The sequence below is a fragment of the Buceros rhinoceros genome, unplaced genomic scaffold, assembly GCF_000710305.1.
Source record: "Buceros rhinoceros silvestris isolate BGI_N320 unplaced genomic scaffold, ASM71030v1 scaffold13349, whole genome shotgun sequence".
In the NCBI taxonomy this organism is placed as follows: Eukaryota; Metazoa; Chordata; class Aves; order Bucerotiformes; family Bucerotidae; genus Buceros; species Buceros rhinoceros.
Window position 1 is genome coordinate 40,796 of NW_010431014.1, and position 11,496 is coordinate 52,291.

The 11,496-nt window shown below is 48.5% G+C and overlaps 1 pseudogene; it reads left to right on the forward strand.

Annotated features, from left to right (window-relative positions):
- Nucleotides 1–10,822, forward strand: part of LOC104499715 — a 33,532-nt pseudogene extending 22,710 nt beyond the window's left edge.
- The last annotated feature ends 674 nt before the right edge of the window (nt 10,823–11,496 follow it).

The window sequence follows — 11,496 nt, forward strand, 5'->3', positions numbered from 1 at the left end:
GTGCCCCAGAGGAGCCCACCCGGCGGCACGAAGCCACGGCTGCCGCTCTGCGGAAGAAGCACGCGGACAGCACCGCTGAGCTGGGGGAGCAGATCGACAACCTGCAACGGGTGAAGCAGAAGCTGGAGAAGGAGAAGAGTGAGCTGAAGATGGAGATTGACGACCTGGCCAGTAACATGGAAACTGTCTCCAAAGCCAAGGTTGCTTCTCAGGAAGACACTTTTCTCATCACTATTGTTGCTCTTCTGAACGATCAGATGAGCTGACGGATACACTTTCTATCTCTTAACAGACCAACCTGGAGAAGATGTGCCGAGCTCTTGAAGACCAGTTCAGTGAAGTCAGAATGAAAGATGATGAACACGTGCGACTAATTAATGACCTGACCACACAGAAAACACGTCTGCAAACTGAGAACGGTGTGTCCCTAGATGAAATGTAATAGTCCTGTGCAAGTACTTAAACATGCTGCCTGAATGTCTGTGTGTTTTGTGATCCACATCACCGGGGGATCTGAGCAAAACTCAGACTGTAGAATTTCCTCCAGGTAACAGTCACAGAAACTCCACCCAAGGAAACATAAAACCAAACCAAAAGAAACACTATCAATCAGAACAAACGTGTGTTGGTGGTCAGTTCATTCCCTTTCCTTTGATGTCTGCACTACATTTTTCTTTGATAGCTTTTTCCTGCTGGTGGGAATGAACTTGCTGCTCTCCCTTCATCTTACCACGTTAGATCTTGTCACCACTTCCCATATAGCTCTTCTCATTCCTATGTTTTATGTCTCATATCACTGCCTGAAAAATAAATATTTTCTCCTTAGGTGAACTTACTCGGCAACTGGAGGAGAAGGAGTCCCTGATTTCTCAGTTGATTCGAGGCAAACATGCTTTCACTCAGCAGACTGAAGAGCTGAAGAGGCAACTAGAGGAAGAAAATAAGGTGACTTGTTTTAATTTGCACCAACAAATAGTAAAATAAATCAAGGAGCTAAAACAATAGATGAGGTTTCTCCTCAGAGGAAGGTGGAGGCATCAGAACAGTGAAACTTTTGAACTTTGCCATGGAGTATGACACAGAGACAAGATATTAGAAATGAAGTAAGGAAGATAGTTGAAGTCCTTCTCATCATGCTTTCTGAAGTTCAAAAACATGAGAGAAGTGAATGACAATGGCTCTGTGTGCATGTCTTCCTGCTGCGGGAAATCCCTGAGGCAGAGAATAATATTTATGGGCATCAGCCAGTAACAGGGAAGCGAGCAGGAGGACAGGAATGCTCGGGGCTGGATAGGACAAAACAGTTTAAAGCTTCTTCCACTTTCAGGTAAACACAAATTCTACATGAAAAGCTTATGGGGAAACTTTTTGAGAGGTGATGCCCCACCTTGTGTGTAGCCGGATTTCTCGTGCCTTCACCTGCAGCACCTGATGCAGGTGTGGCTGAGACACAGTGTCCCAGGCGGGACGGACAAGAGCCTGATCTTGTTGAACAACATCAGCTCTGAAACAGAGAGTCCCTCATGTTATTCATTTGGCTCCTCCTGTTATTCTTGGACCAGTTGCACGTGGGCAGTGAGATGCGGAGGTTTTGTCAAACTACAGGTAAAAAATCCAGCCACAAATTGTTCATGTTTTGACAATTTGTGCAATTTTAACTACCAAGGCCAAGAACGCCCTGGCCCACGCCTTGCAGTCTGCTCGCCACGACTGTGACCTGCTCCGGGAACAGTACGAGGAGGAGCAGGAAGCCAAGGGGGAGCTGCAGCGCGCCCTGTCCAAGGCCAACAGCGAAGTGGCCCAGTGGAGAACCAAATACGAGACGGACGCTATTCAGCGCACGGAGGAGCTGGAGGAGGCCAAGTACGTGAAGGGCTGGTCTGGGACCAGTAGAAGGATATTTCTGTGTTTTTTAATGTGTTAGAAGTGAAAAGGAGAGTGAGCAGAGGTTTAAAAGGGGAGGAGTAGAGGCCTGGCAGTGTCTGCAGAAAGGAGACTTCTAGTGCATTAACTATGGAATTAGTTAGTTAACTAGGGAATAGTAGTTAAAAAAATCAGATTCCTTACACTGCTGATATTGAAAGTGTGTTCCTGGCTCCTCTCCAAATTGGTAGTCTGCCCCTTGAGTGTACCTTCTCCCAGCCTATGCACCACTCCAGCGTGCTGTGTCATCCCAGGCTCCTATCGATGCTCTCTGCCCACACCATTATGGCTATCCCTGTTGCTCTCCCTGCCCATCTCTCTCATGTCGAACTCCCTTCCTGCCCATTTCCTGAAAACATCAGCATTTTCCTTCTCTCAGCGCTGACTGTCTCATCCTGCAGAAAGAAGCTTGCTCAGCGCCTGCAGGAGTCGGAGGAGCAGATTGAGGCTGTCAACTCGAAGTGTGCTTCACTGGAGAAGACAAAGCAGAGGCTGCAGGGGGAAGTGGATGACCTCATGATTGACGTGGAGAGGTCCAACGCAGCCTGTGCAGCATTTGATAAAAAGCAGAAGAATTTTGACAAGGTTCATTTAAAGAGTCTGCCATATCTGAACATCATTAAGCATTTGATAGCCTAGGCCAAATTCTGAAATTTTGAAAGCTCTGCACTCACAATAAGATAAATTATGTTTTATCCAAAGCAGGGCTGTGGTAAGGAGCAAGTAATGGGATGTATAGTAATGATGTCACAGCACGAGTGACCCCAGATGACCAACCTTCACTGCCTTTAACAACAAAAGAACCAAGAACACCCCTTTGACCAAGTGATGTTGCACAGCCCTGTGCCTTGGCCCAGTCTTGTGAGAGTGAATTAAGTGAAAGGGTGAATTAGGTGCAGGGCTGTGCTATCAAACTCAAGAGACGATTGGTAGAACGTGATTTTTCTTGGTGGGCTGAGAGCAAGACCTCTGGCTCCTACAACAGTCAAAAGGCTCACAAAGCCTCATTCCAACTAACCGCTTCGTGTCCAGGCTGGTGCCAAACCAAAGTCCTGCCTGAGGGCTTGGGGTATGCACTAGTGCTGGCTGAAGAGGAAAATCTAAGCAGCTTCCTCCAAAGCCGCCAGTGTGTGTATCGCAGTGAATTGATTGCCACAGGCAGAGATCAGCCCACAGCAAAAGATTGTAAGGCAGGTCATGCCTCTCGAGTTCTTGTCCTGTAAACGTGCAGAGACAGGAGCATCACAGAGTGGGTCATTCTTATGCTCCTGTCACTCCAGGTCCTGGCTGAATGGAAGCAGAAGTACCAGGAGAGCCAGGCTGAGCTGGAAGCTGCCCAGAAGGAGTCTCGCTCTCTTAGCACTGAGATCTTCCGGATGAAGAATGCCTACGAAGAAATGCTTGACCAGGCTGAGACTGTCAGACGGGAGAATAAGAACCTCCAGCGTAAGTTCAGATCTCTATCACTCTTGCATATTTCTGGGCTACCAGAGCTCTGCCTCTTACCAGGGCTTCATTCTTTTTGGTTTTCCCACAAAGCTCAGGTCAGGTGACTTTCCTTCCTGTTCAGCTGATCACAAAATCACCTGTAAGCACATGCCTACAGCTCATTACAACATCGTACTTCCTCATGCTATTCCCCCTTCTTCACACCATCATGGATAGGGACCAAATTAACTGAATGGATAGAAATCATGACGAAACCAGGTGCCAGGTTTTTTTAAGATTACCTCAGCCACTGTCATTAGAAAAAATCTGGAGAGCTGATGTCTATCTCCTGGTTATCGGAGGCCTAGCTGTGGCACAAGGGATTGACCTTTAATAAACAAACTAGCTCTACAGAGGAGAGATGGCTCCGTTCTTTTTGTGATCCCTGGGGATTATCTGAGGATAAAGAGAGCAATCAAGCAGAACTGTCTCTGGAGAGGCAGTTTCACTATCCAGAGGAAGCTGATCTTCTTCTCTGAGCTCACTCCAGCTGGTACCTCTCAATTTCAAGTGCACACTGAACTGGAAATAGCAGGGACTCCGAAACAAAGATCACACATGAGACAAGACCTCTCACTTCTCCTCACTGCCACATCCCATGATCTCTTCCATCACTCCCATTGGCAAAACTGCAGCTGCAGGTGCTATTATCTATGGTGAGTAGAAAACGAGCGTGTGTTTTCTGTGTTGCAGAGGAAATCTCTGATCTGACTGAACAGATTGCTGAGTCTGGGAAAGCTAAGCATGGACTGGAGAAAGCAAAGAAGCAAATTGAGCAAGAAAAGTGTGACCTTCAAGCAGCATTAGAAGAAGCAGAGGCAAGTGTCCTTGCTGAGGAGGGTTGTTCGTACAGAGATCATGAGTGGAGAAAATCTGGAGATTATACATGTCCATTCATCCCGATACTGTCACAAAGGTGCAGCATGAGAGCAGTCTGCTCCTCTCCCCTGCCAATGTGCCGTTCCTTGTGGTGTTACCATGCACAAAAACATCAGTCCCCGACTAAAACTGAGCTCATTTTGCATCTCCTGACTCCATTTGCTCCAGTGAAAGGCTGATGCAAGGTCACTTGTACTTCTAAACTCTGACAATTTTTGTTTTCTAGTCAAATTAATGAAGGACTTTTTCAGAGCAGGGCTAATCCACACCTCCTGTCTTCCCCATGTCACCTCCTCTTCAAAGAAAGCTGAATGTTGAAGAGATTTAAGATTGTATTTCTTCAGTTCCCCCACTTTCACTGAATGGGTGTCAGTCAGACATTCAAAGAGGAGTCAGTTCACAGGACATGGGTTTTGATGAACATGGAGAGGTTGTTGGGAATCAGCTGAATCTTGGAGGTGCCACTGGTACAATGACAGGCTTTGCTGACACAGGCTGCAGACCAGGTCCCACAGTTCCGTGGTTTCTCGGCCTTCCTTACTGTCTTCGGCTATCCCTCAGCTCTTCAGAACTTAAAATTGTACTTTTTCCCCAGTCCATGCCAGATGGCAGCTCCTTCAGTTCCCTTCTGCCTGGGGTCTGCCTTTTGTTCCCTCTGCCCTGACCATCTCTTGGGGAAGCTTTCATTACTGCTGTATGGCCATACCTGATTCTCCACAAATTGTGTTTGAGAGCATTTGATGGAGCTTCCCAGAGAATACCTGGGGCATGGCTCAAACTCAGAGACGTGGAATTAACTTAAGGTTGGAAAGGATCCCTGGAGGTCTTTAGCCCAACCTTCTGCTCAAAGCTGGCCTAAATTCAAAGTCACATTAGGTTGCTCAAGTCTAATTGGTCTTTGTAATTTCCAGGGATGGAAATTACATAGTATTGCTGGACAACATTTTCCAGTGCAGCTTCATTCTCGTAGGAAAACATTTTTATCCTTACATGCAGCCAGGATTTCCCTTGTATCAACTTTTGACTGTTGCCTTTTGTCTTTTTGCGATCCATCACCAAGAGAAGCCTCACCTTATTTTCCCCGTAACTGATCTTAAGCAGAAAAAAGAAGTAAAAAACAACTGACACTTCTTTAATCTTTAGATCTTACTTGACAGGCCAGGAATAGGAGCAAGAGTTATAGTGGCCACACAAATTTATCTGCTCTAATTTACACATCTAAATGTCATCAGTCTAATCCTGAATTAGTCACCGTAGGCTCATTCTAGAATCAGAAATGAGAAATAGGCTTCTCTGGAGGGTCTGTTCTTGAAAGGGATGCCAAGACTATATCAACTGTTTCATTCTTGGGACATGCCTGTTTCTGTCCTCTGGTTGTAAAGGCCCAGCCTCAGGCTTTTAACTCTAGACATCTGACATGAGGTGATACAACCGTCAGAGGGAAAAGGCTCTACAGAAGGCTCTACACCCACACGGTCACTGGGTGGGACTGAGGGCAGCACCCCTCAGCAGAATTCAGCATGGAAATGCAGGAGAAGGCAACCTGCCCCTGAGCATGAGCCGTGGCTCTCCTGCTTTATGCCTTCACGTGTTCTGATATCTCTGCAGTGTCAACATACCCCCCACACCAGACTTTCTGGTGTTGGAGGCACCATCCTCAGGAGTCTTATTCCTAAATTACTGGTTAATACCCTACTGAGGTGTGATGACTCCCATGCACAGGACTAGCAGTCAGCTCTTTCAGTGCTAGGGCCACAGTGAGGCAAATAGATCCTCAGTACTGGCTGCAAACAGTCAAAATTTTCCAGTAATGGACTCTAAAGAGACAAATGATTATATTTCAACCGTGACAGGGCTCTTTAGAACACGAAGAGGGAAAAATCCTACGCGTTCAGCTGGAGCTGAACCAGGTGAAGTCAGATGTTGATAGAAGGAGTGCAGAGAAAGATGAGGAAATTCAACAGCTGAAGAGGAATCACCAGAGAGCATTAGAGTCTATGCAGACCATGCTGGATGCGGAGATCAGAAGCAGAAATGATGCTTTGAGGCTGAAAAAGAAGATGGAGGGAGATCTGAATGACATGGAAATACAGCTGAGCCATGCCAACTGTCAGGCGGCAGAGACACAGAAGCACCTCAAAGCTGTGCAGGGGCAACTCAAGGTAGGGAACACAAGGACACCCTGTCCTACAGTCTGCTACTCACTCTGCTTGCCTCAGAGTCTCATGGTGCTTTCACCTTCAAAGGATTCCCAGCTCTATTTGGATGATGCTTTGAGAGAGAATGATGACCTGAAGGAGCAGCTTGCCATGGTAGAGCGTAGGAACAATCTGATGACAACAGAAATGGAGGAGATGCGAGCTGCTATGGAGCAGACAGAGAGAGCCCGGAAAGTTTCTGAGCAGGAGCTGATGGATGCCAGTGAGCGGGTGCAGCTTCTCCACTCACAGGTATTTGGTATCTCCTGTACAATAGGCATGGGGGAGCGGCACGAAATAGGGTGAGAATGACCTGTCCTTGGGCTGTCCCAACAGAACACAAGCCTCCTCAACACCAAGAAGAGGCTGGAAGTGGACATTACTCATTTACAGAATGAAGTTGAGGACAGCATTCAGGAAGCCAGAAATGCAGAGGAGAAAGCAAAGAAAGCCATCACAGACGTGAGTCCTCTTGCTTGTCTCTCTTCTGTTTACACTGGCACACTTTAGAAAGGCAGCAGTCAGGAGGAGGAGAGCCAGTTTCTCAACACCAGAACAGAAAATACCGGGCACACACAATCCCTCCCACATGGGCCTCACAGAGCCTCTGCCCTACTGCCGGTCACAGAAGACCCCTTCAGACTGCTACCAGTCCTCTACTCATGTTCCGCTGGTGCTGCGGAGGCACCCTGTCTCCCCTGCCACATACCCGCATTTTCTTCTGCTTCCAGAATGAATGTAATAGACAGGACAGAACAGACGGTGGCGAAATTGTAATAGGAAACGAGTATTCTGAGCTGTTCGGACAGAGCTCAGAAAGACAGAAATTAAGACTATAATCATGCATGCTTCTGTTCAAATGCTACACGGGTGAAAAATAAAAAGAGAGAAGAGAAACACCTCATTTAAACAAGGCTACGGCTCCACAGCATCGGAAGAAACCAACCTTGCACTGTTAGGGAAAGGGATGTGAAAATGGAACGGACAGTGGTCACGCTGTTGCACCCAGTCACAGCACACCTGAGCTGCTCTGCCTAGTTCTTGTTGCCCGCCAGCGGCACTGAGGCAGGTTCCCCTCTGCGCTCTCTTCACCGTCACACTGGTGGCAGCTCCTCATCCTGGGTTCTGGAGATCTCAGCAGACACAAGCTTTTCATCATAGTTAAGAAACTCGGGGTCATTTCACTGGCAAAAACTGCTTAGCAGTCCGATTCTTCGGCAAATTTAGGCACCAAATGATCTAAACAGCCAAAACCACTGGGGAGCCCAGAGACGCAGAGCACTCGCTGGTGATGCTTCAAGGTGCCCCTAATTTTCACTGACTTCTAAAAAATGGTACTTTGGTACTGAGTCATTTGCATGCCTTAAGTAGTTTGTTGTCACGAGCCCTGCCCATTCCCCAAGGCAGGGAGGTGCCTGCTGTCTCTAGTTTTAGAAGTACAGCTGCTGAGGAACAACAGTCCTCTCTGTGTGACAGACCCTCAGCACAGCCATGGCACTGGCTGAGGATGTGGAGAGCCACACACCAACGTGAACCCGGGCTGGGTTCAGAACTGCCAGGGGCAGGGAGGCATATTTGTAACATAACTGTGCACTACAACAGGCAGCCATGATGGCAGAAGAGCTGAAGAAGGAGCAAGACACCAGCGCCCACCTGGAGAGGATGAAGAGGAACCTGGAACAGACGGTGAAGGACCTGCAGCTCCGTCTGGATGAAGCTGAGCAGCTGGCACTGAAGGGTGGAAAGAAGCAACTCCAGAAACTGGAGGCCAGGGTAGGCAAAAGTCACGTTCCTGAGTCGGCCCTTGGTTGCAAGAACTTCTTGGGACAGCCCCAGGTACTTCCAGCAGGTTCAATGAGAGCTACACTGAGTAGTCAAACATTGCACTGTGGATGAGGAACTTGACCACATAAAAACTGAGTGGGCAAAGATGGTGGCAGATGAACATCAGGGCAGACATACACAGTAACTTACCTAGGGAAAATAATTTAAGACATATTTGGGGATAAACTTGGACCTAGCAATTACAGCTCAGTCAGGAGATCTCAGTCTTGTCCATCACAGGTCTCAGAAACTGCTTGTTCAATGCGCAGTAGAAGCAAAAACCCAAAAGAGAAAAAATTTGGGGCCTCACTAGGAAAGGCACCGAGAACAAGCCAGAGCTTCACTTGCACTATATTACACGTACCAGGTGCAGTTCTGGTCCCTACAACTCAAGAAGGTCCTGACAGTTAGAGGAGCATCCAGGGAATGGCAGCTGAGTGGGTGGAGCCTTGTGAGGAGGGACAAACAAGGCGAGGACTCTTCCATTGGAGAGGAGATGGCTGAAGGGGTGCAATCCGAGTTTACAGAACCGTGAGAGCAGTGACCAAGGTGTGTTCTGAATGGCTAAATAGGAGGAGGAGTAAAGACACGAGATGGAGATCAGGACACGTTCACCTGGAGATCAGTTAAAAAGAAATAAAAGGAAGGAATTTACAAAGCGAGGCATGAAATTCTGGAATCTGCCACCATGGGAGGCTCAGGAGGCAGCTGGGAAAAGGGTCAAGAACAGGTTAGAAATCAGGACTTTCACTGACATACATAAAGGAACAGGCACAGATATGCCACCTGAATACACCTCGAATCCACCTCGAATCCAATGACAGTGGACGCTGGACCAGAGTGAGGGCAGGAGATGGCAGCCAGGTTTCCGTGCTGCCCCTCAGCAGCATCTGCGCCTGCCAGAGGCAGAGCTTTGGGCTAGACGGACCACGAGCCTGACCCGCTGACGGCGCTCTGCCACTGCTCCTGTTCCAGAACATGGCACAACTCCCCCGACTGGGAGTTAGGGGCTCCCTATCTCTGAAAGGAAACGCCCCACAGAAATCAGCACGTGGATGTGCAGGTTTTATTTACACACACTGCAGAAGAGGCACAGAGCTACAGGAACTTGTTGAGGCTTATTCGTGAGGATGAGCTGGACCCAAAATTACAGATTAAACAGATATTCCCCATTTACCTGGCGAACATAGATCCCTTCCCTGTTTCAATTTCCTCTTTGACAGATTTAAGCATAATTTTGATTATAACTGTCCCAGGTCTGCACAGCTACGTTCCTTCTGTAAACAGCTACGGGTTCGCGCAGGCTGCCACTGCCAGCGCAGCGTGGTGAGCAGGTCTGAGCTGCTCTGGCCCCAGGAAGCAGCTGCAGGAAGCTGCCCCGCGCTGCCACTTCCTCTGCAGCCGCAGTCCTCAGGGTCTTTCTGGGCAGCTTGCAGGCTTCACCATGATGCTGTTTTTCAGATTAATGAGTTAGAAAATGAGCTCATTGCTGAGCAGAAACGAGGAGTTTGTTTTTTTTTTTCCCCAACAGATTCTTTCTATGTTAAACAAGTGAAGCCGTGTAACAAACATTTAGGTAATCAGGCCAACATAAAGTATTCATAAATTATCACCAGACAGCTCTAAATCTGTCATAAGTTCTTACCGACTTTCTCACAGGAATGTTTATGTAATTGAAAGAAAATAGAGTCGCTGAAGGGTGCTCGCAAGTACGAGCGGAGGCTGAAGGAGCTCACTTACCAGGTATTTCCAACCCTTTGCCCTCTTAGTCCATCACCCCAGACCACCTTCCAGGGCTGACTTGATTTTCTCTTTCCACAGTCGGAAGAGGATAAGAAGAATATCATCCGGCTCCAAGATCTTGTGGACAAGCTGCAGTTAAAAGTGAAAGCGTACAAGAAGCAGGCTGAGGAAGCGGTGAGTGCAGGACCCTCAGCCTGTGTGGGCAGAGATTTCTGAAAGCGCTGGGCTTCCAAGTTCACTGAAATCAGTGAATCCTCAGTTCAAGGGGACAGCTGTGGCCGCTGCCTTTGAATGTTCTTTACCTCGGACAGCCCTACGCTCCCAACAGAGCAGGCACGGCTGTCACTGTCCTGGAGCTGGTGCGCCTCTGGAGCTACACTTGGCAATTCTCCCAGCCAGAACTGAGCAGGACTAATTGTTCTGTCCCCAGCTGAGTGCCAGTGGTGTTGACAGAAAAGCAGGGAGTGCTGGTCACATGGGGATGCGGCTGGGCAGGGATGTAGCCACGCAGGGGTGTTGCCATGAAAGGATGTGGCCAGGTGGGGATGTGACCACGAGGCTGATGAGCAGGTGATGTTACTGTGGCTCAGCCATGGGGTGTTCAGTTAATGGAGGCACTGCACACCTTTCAGGAAGAACAGGCAAACGCTAACCTCTCCCGATGCCGCAAGACCCAGCACGAGCTGGAAGAGGCTGAAGAACGAGCTGATATTGCCGAATGTCAGGTGAACAAGCTGCGAGCCAAAAGTCGTGACATCGGAGGACAGGTGAGGGCTGCGGAGATGGACCACCCCACTCACACTGCATGGAGCAGATCCACACCCCCTCACGCCCCCACTGCATGGAGCAGATTCTCCATGATCTCTAGAGGATCCACTAGATCCTCTATGCAGCCATGAAGGGCTCTGCCCCCTGCAGCGGTATTCCTCCCACTCTCGCACTGGAATGTCCTCATAAAGCAAGACCAGAAACTGGCACTTTCTCAAAACCTGGAGGTTTTGAAAGAGCCTTTGGTGCCTCCCAAGGGACAGCCCAGATACCAACCTCTAAGGATCCAGGTCCTTTAGCAGACCTGGGAGATACAGTAACATGCCAGAACATTTGCAATAGCCACAGGCCTGAAGCAGCCCTTTAACTGACTCCATTGCTCCGGTAACCTCTACATTATCTTCCTTTATTTTGTATTTAGAAATCAGAGGAATGAGGTCTCTGACCAGAGCTGCGGCGGGGAGACAGTGCAGACTCCTGTGCATCCAGCAGCGATGCTCAGCTGCCTTCAAGTAACTCGGTGTGCATGCAGCTGAGCTGTGACCTCGTGTTTAGTCAACCCTAAGTAGAAGCTGAGTGAAATAAAAATAGACCTGGGTGACACTCTGGTGACTGTAAGGACAATCCGTTTGTTGGCAGGTTGATAGTGAGCATTTGTGTTCGGATGCAGCAG